General features: G+C 32.2%; 1 protein-coding gene across 1 annotated transcript in view; it reads left to right on the forward strand.

Annotated features, from left to right (window-relative positions):
* The first annotated feature begins 4810 nt into the window (after nucleotides 1-4810).
* The window catches only part of CDH19 (cadherin 19), a 109592-nt gene continuing 106878 nt past the window's right edge, over nucleotides 4811-7524 (forward strand). Inside the window, exon 1 of the mRNA XM_017867056.1 lies at nucleotides 4811-5025. The gene's annotated coding sequence lies outside the window, so the exon portion shown is untranslated. The remainder of the gene's footprint in view (nucleotides 5026-7524) is intronic.

A 7524-nucleotide genomic window follows, 5' to 3' on the forward strand; every position in this document is an offset into this window, starting at 1 on the left:
TTTCTACCAACTACTACTATCTTTATTATTACCATTAAGCATAGTAACAATAGCAATTATTATTTAGTAGTAATAATAATATAGAAGTTATTTGTCAAGAACAGTACAAAGTAACTCCCTTACATTACTACAATAACCCTGTGATTTCTCAAGTCTCAATAAAAATTTAATTAAATAAAAATTTACTTTATGTAATACATTAGACTAGGTATTATAATGATATAAACACAAGATGCTGGTCAACCATGTGTAGTCAAATAAATGGTTGGTCAGAGTCTTGTCTTTGCATCGTTTTGACTCATAGAGCAATGCATTGCATAAACATAATAGATGACGATAGACTATAGATAGAGAAATAGATAGATAGATAGATAGATAGATAGATAGATAGATGATAGATGATAGATAACTTCACATGTTTTATAATATTACAATTTTAAATGATGCCAGAGAGAATGTTTATAATGCTGATGTGTATGATCTATAAATTTAATAAGTAACCAAAATTTCATAAAAGCATGGAAACTCTTCCAGAAATTAAATGTTCATATTAATACTGTCCTGTGAAAGAAAAAGTAAAAGTTAATCTACAGTTTCAGAGAGGTTGGTGCCTAGGTGAGATGTTTCTAATAAAGTCTGGTAATATAAACAGAAAACATGGCTGACATACCTCTACATGTTTATGTCTGAACTTAAGTATTTGGAGTTGTTTGTGTATTGACATATTACTAAATTATTTTTCCTATGAGCATATTTGTTATTTGTGGCATTTATTCATTGCTATTACTATATATGGATTTCTTCCTAATCATGAAGAATTATGTTGCAACTTGGCAAATATATAAATATAAATATATATATATATTTCTTCAATATAGTGCTCCAGAAAAATCCATCTGAGAAAATAAAAACAAAACAACTTTGGGAGGCCAAGGCAAGGCGGATCACGAGGTCAGGAGATCGAGACCATCCCGGCTAAACATGGTGAAACCCCGTCTCTACTAAAAATACAAAAAATTAGCCGGGCATGGTGGCCAGGCCCAGTTACTTGGGAGGCTGAGGCAGGAGAATGGTGTGAATCTAGGAGGCATAGCTTGCAGTGAGCCGAGATCACCCCACTGCACTCCAGCCTGGGTGACAGTGAGACTCCGTCAAAAAAAAAAAAAAAAAGGGAAAAAAGGAAAAGAATAAAATGAATACAAAAATCAGAAAATAAGGATATATATACATATGACAATAAATTTTTTTTATTATATTAGACAAGTGGCTACTGTAACTAGAATTTAAAAGATAAATCTCCAAACCATACCAATTGTTGCCATATTCAAGACAATATTTCTTTACTCTGAGCAAAATTTGTGTAATTTTGACACAAAGTGTTTTAGCATGGTTAGAAGTACATAGATTAGTGAGTATTTTGTTTATTATTTCTTCTATCATTGTGCATTTTAAATTTCCCCATATTATCATTGTGATATATGTTCAATGTTAAAAACAGAATGGAAAACACAGCAAATTGGACTGTTGGAAAAGAATATCATTTAATGGCAATCCATGGAGAAAATTATTATTTTTATTTTCAGCATTTTAAAAGCTATTTTACATGAATATCTAAAGTGAACACTGGACATTTAGTTGGTTATCAACTAGATTCAACCACTCCACTCTAATTTGGGGAAATGAATCTGTTTTTCTACCAACTAATTCTTTCTCTCAGGTTCAGGAATGACAATTATTTTGAGCTTTTCTTGTTGCCATTCTTTGTTCATACAAGGACAAGTGATCGTTTTGATGAATAAGACAAAAGTGCCAGTGTTTTTGAGGGCTTTGAGGAAAAGTTGGAAAACCAAACAGAGCCCAAGAACCTAGATAACTGACTGCAGGAGGAAGCCACTGGATCAACTAACCCTTAACCCTACTTTATTTCTCTATGTATACATTGAATTTCTTCATTATTCTATTCATTTTTGGATTTGATTTTGTTTGATTTTGCTATCTGCTTGCTAGTCAATAGATTTCTCACTGATATAGTGATAGCATACAGTAAATACCTGTTTTAAATGTTTCTGTATTAACATATTATAAGCTTTTACCAAAACAACTTAAATATATTTTTAAGAACTAATATGCTTCCAGACCATGTGAGAAGGATGTAGTCCTTAGATTATGCCATCCTGACCAAATCTGGTTGGACAAAACCTAAGTATCTAATTGAAGGCACATGTATCTCCTATGATATAAAGTAGATAGACTTAAACTTTCTGATTAAATGTCTATTTTCAAAGGACAGATCAGAGCTTGCATAATGTTTGACTTTCTATTTCTGCCTGTTCAGTGAGTTAGATTCAAACTTCATTAGCCAGTCTTGTCTGCAGTTAGTCATTAGATATACATTTCTTAATTATCTGGTTTAAAAATTGATGGCTCTGAAATATAATATTTGGATTCAAATTTTTATTTAGAGTAACTCAATAAAATCCTGGCTTCTGCAACTGCAAGCTCTGTTCCTTAGCCTGCTGCCAGGTGATATCTGTGGAATTCCCTCAGACTGCATGTGAAAACAGACCAGAATGTCACTGTGCAGCTATAAAACACCGCTTGTGTTTCAGGAATTGTCCATCCTGCCACATGTTTACTGCTGTGGGGACCTCAGATAACTCTGAGTATAACTCTGACTCACATATGGATAGTAGTGTATTTAATTTTGAGCCTCTTTTTTTTTTTTTTTTTTTTTTTTTTGAGACGGAGTCTCGCGCTGTCGCCCAGGCTGGAGTGCAGTGGCCGGATCTCAGCTCACTGCAAGCTCTGCCTCCCGGGTTCAAGCCATTCTCCTGCCTCAGCCTCCCGAGTAGCTGGGACTACAGACGCCCGCCACCTCGCCCGGCTAGTTTTTTGTATTTTTTTGTAGAGATGGGGTTTCACCGTGTTAGCCAGGATGGTCTCGATATCCTGACCTCGTGATCCGCCCGTCTCAGCCTCCCAAAGTGCTAGGATTACAGGCTTGAGCCACCGCGCCCGAGCCTCTGTTCTTATACAGTCATGTTCCAATTACTATGCATTACCCTCCCCATACACGAAAGAATAGTCAAATATATTTATCCTGCTATAAAGAAAATGATGTAGAAGTAATCTCTAAGCTTAACCTGATGACCAGTCCAAGTACTGCCAAGTCTGCATTCTTGGTTGTGGCATAGCAGATGAAACTTGCTGGATCCTAGGCTATCGGCTGTTCATCTTATATCCTCTTCCAGGAAGGGTATGCATTTCTTAAGTAGTGTACAGCAACTAGTGCCTGTACGTGTTTGATAATAGATGATCTGTTTAATAAAATCAGTTTGCTGTTAATGATATTCTACATAAAACATGTAGCTTCACACTGTACCTTCTTTAGACAATTTAATCCTCTCTCAGTGTGGTTTCAATACTCATTGCCCTTTATTGGTACTGTCATAATCAGGGCAGCAAATGCTGACCCACCTTTGCTCCCTTAGGCTCTAAAATAAGCCCTTGGGACATCATGTTTACGGGTACACTGAGGCTATAAACTGTGGTTGCAATCCTAAGTGCAGCTAGATATTTTATAAACATCAAGGTATAAATTGGCATCTCATAAAATGTTAGATTCTTACAGAAATCCTAGACGAGGTCATAGATAGAACAGTGAATTATGTAAATAAATATTTTAAACAGGTATCTCCACCTTTTTTGATACTGTAAAAAATATGAAGGGGAAAATATATAAGAATACTTCAGAAGTTCTTTGTAAAATTTATTTTTTCCCGATTTACTAACACCTTGAAACACCTAGAAATGTTTTTTTTCAACCTGAAAAAAAAACTTTCCACATTATCCTGTTCCTGCTATCCACAGATCTGTTCTCCCAGGTTCATCTCTTCAATATTTATTCATAAATTATTGATTCCTCCTAACATTCACAACCTCATAGGATGTGCATTTGTGCATGTGTGTGCATGAATATGTATGTGTATGTGTGTGCACATGTACATGTGTGTATATGTGTGTGCTTGTGTATCCTAACTACTTTACTGCCCATATAGCTTTTGCCATTTCTTTCCTCAAAGAATAAGAGAAAGTGAAAAAACTAAGAGGATAGTGACCAAAATATCTATCAGAATTAATAGGATGTTTGAATAATCCTGACCTACATAGAATTTTTTTTAAATAGGTATAATTTAAGAAAATTTTCATATTTTAATGTTTCTCTAGTTTGGTTCAAAAATGATTTTTAACTAAATAACAGCTTGAGTAAACAGCATAGAGAATACATATGTATTTTATATTGAATAACAATAGCTTATATCAAAATCTAATTATAAACATGAATAAAATAAAACATTTTAGGTAATAATAAACCAAGGAAAAGAAAAGGACTTATTCAAATTTAGACATTGCTCTCTCATTATGTATTTTACTTGATTTCTGAGGAGAACTGACTGAGTTAAGAAATAGCCAGAAGGCGTAGACACACAGTGGAAAATCATTTCTCTTTTTAGTAAGTTTTGTGTCTGCTTTAAATTGATCATTTGTTTCATCAGCTAATCCCCGAACAGAGGGCATGTCCTCTCTACTTACAAAATTCTTGTATGTAAGTTGAATTCTGTCTTTATCAACTCAGGCCAATAAGTACTTTATTTTGTTTTTGCTTGTTGTTAGGGAAAAAAAAAAAAAGATAATCAGCTCATACTACTTGCTTAGCTGTCTGCATTTTAATTCCAGACTATGAACGAGCATCAGAGTGCCCTTATGATATTTTGCACAAAAGGCTCAGTGTTTATGACTCTACTCAGAGAACCCAAAATAGCATTCAGTAAGCAGTGACATACTGACAGTGTTGTGGTACTAAAAGCACAAGCGTCTGTAATTCCGGGCAATGGGGCACATCGAGAGTTTGCTGAGAAGACTGTGAAGCCAAAAGAAGAAAGTTTTTCCTACTCTTCCTCATGTGTCCAACACGAAGTTTGCTGTTCAGTTTTCACAGAACTCCTAGAAGTTGAAGTTACAAAGGTAAGACTATGATAATCAGGCATATTATAAACTACATGCATCATCTTTAATGAGTCAATAGGTCAAAAAGTACTTAAGTTGTTGCTAGGAAAATATTCTAAAAATATTAAGGAAAATATTTATATAGGAAATAGAGAAAATATTCTAAAATTTTAAAAGCATGATGTGTACTGAACTTTCTCAAAACAAATATTTGTGAGAACAGTTTTCTGTCTCTGTAAAATAGATTGTTGAGGTGGGGGGGGAGGTTACACCTATGTTAGAATATTAAAAACTTCTACAGTTTCTTAGAAGAAATGAATCAATCTTTCTTTGCATGTCTTTCTTTCTTTGCACTTTTTTCTTTGTTCAGGGTTTTATTTATTATCTATCGTGTATTTACCATGTATATCAGGTAATATGAACACTAGAGTTGTCATTCTTAAGTATATGAAGAAAAAAATTTATATACAGAATAAATATGAAAAAGTTTAAGTATATTATAATAATTCCAATAAAATTAAAATATTAGCATTAATATGAATAAAACACATATACGTCTAAATTTGTACACACATATTAATTTGCCTATATGTATTATAACATTTATACATAACAAAGGGTAATTTCTCAAATATGAAAGATAGTATAAATTAAGAAAAGTGTAAATTAAGAAAATGGATACTGTAAAAGACATATTGTTTCAAATCTAATTTGGTACATGTAATTTTAGTTGAATTAATATTTATGATAAAATATTTCAGAATAAGTTTACCAAAGGGATTTAATAAATCTATTAAATATAAAAACACATGAAAAATTTAGCAATAAAAAATACCTAAATAAAATGGCAAAGGCTTTCTTCAGATTATGTCAATTTATATTTTAGCTCTATTAATTCATTTGTTGAATTGATACATCTGTAAGAAAGACATTATTTAGATAAAATATTTGAAAATTTAGTAATATATATTTATGTTTAGATGTAGCTACAATATTAAGTAACATATGCATTAATATATTCTTTTTTAAAATTCTTAATATTATAATTATCAGCAGCATGCATACTTACTCTAATTTTTAATTTGAAAGAATTTAAATTTCAATGTAATGTGAACATTTATATTGACCAAATAAAGTAACTAACAAATTTATTTTTAAAAGGAGTAAGCATTTCATTATTGTCTACAGTTATTCAAAATTTTTAAGCAATCAATTTATGTCATTTAGAAACCACCAGCTCTCCTTTCCTTTACATACGTTTTCCACTTCACCAAGTCTTTCTAAAAGTGAATGAAATGCTTGTATCATTATATAAATATCCGATTTTTACAGAATCCTTTCTGTCAATGGTGAAGACAGCCCTGATTTACAAAATGGGTGTCTTTGCAAAAGATGTTTGCCACTTTAAAGTCAAATCAAAACAAAATAAGATAAACTGTACCCTTAAAGAGTTGTTTTTCTTTTTTACCCACTCTCACCACCTTTCAATTGAGAGAATACAGCTAAATGTTCTAAAACCTGTCAAAATGTGTGACAAATCAATTTCCTTTTCAAGTGATGCCTACCCTCTTGAATATTCTGATACGATTAGTAAATTATTATCACACATTAGTAAATTATTTATGCTCCAGTGAAATATTTAAAATTTTAGGCACACACATCTGCATATATCTAAAATCATATGTCTTCTACTCACATTTTTTGTTTTGTTGTGTTTTTCACTTTGGAATGTTTGTAAGGTACATTTCCTCAAGAAACATAAAAACACATTTTGATTACATTATAATAAATTGAAGATGCTTTAAAATGATGTGCAGAGATGCCTCCTATGCATTCTTAAGAAACCAGATCCATCTTTCAGGAATTTCTCGTAACAGAGCTACATATAATCTGATACATGATCATCTATAACTTAATATAAACTGACCATTTTTGCCATGCATGATCTTAGCATGTATTCTTAAATATATGTTTAAAACATTATATAGCAGTATTCAGCATGTTAGTGAGTAGTAATGCAAGAGGAACAAATATGTTACACTGTTTACAAGGAGATATTGATCTTTCTATATACCTTGTTTTACATGAGAATGTATTGCTCCTAATCAAGAGTTTGAGAACCATGCTGGTGAATAAGAATTTGTTGTCATGATGATTTCCTTTAACATCCATGATCTTCTATCACCTGTATCTTTGCTTTGGTGAAACAGATTGAGGTTGAAATATAACTAAGTATTGAGCCTAACAATAATCTCACAGGAATCCTTTCTGTCAATGGTGAAGACAGCCCTGATTTACAAAATGGGTGTCTTTGCAAAAGATGTTTGCCACTTTAAAGTCAAATCAAAACAAAATAAGATAAACTGTACCCTTAAAGAGTTGTTTTTCTTTTTTACCCACTCTCACCACCTTTCAATTGAGAGAATACAGCTAAATGTTCTAAAACCTGTCAAAATGTGTGACAAATCAATTTCCTTTTCAAGTGATGCCTACCCTCTTGAATATTCTGATACGATT

Source organism: Rhinopithecus bieti, unplaced genomic scaffold (genome assembly GCF_001698545.2).
Source record: "Rhinopithecus bieti isolate Rb0 unplaced genomic scaffold, ASM169854v2 scaffold_2272, whole genome shotgun sequence".
Taxonomy (NCBI): domain Eukaryota; kingdom Metazoa; phylum Chordata; class Mammalia; order Primates; family Cercopithecidae; genus Rhinopithecus; species Rhinopithecus bieti.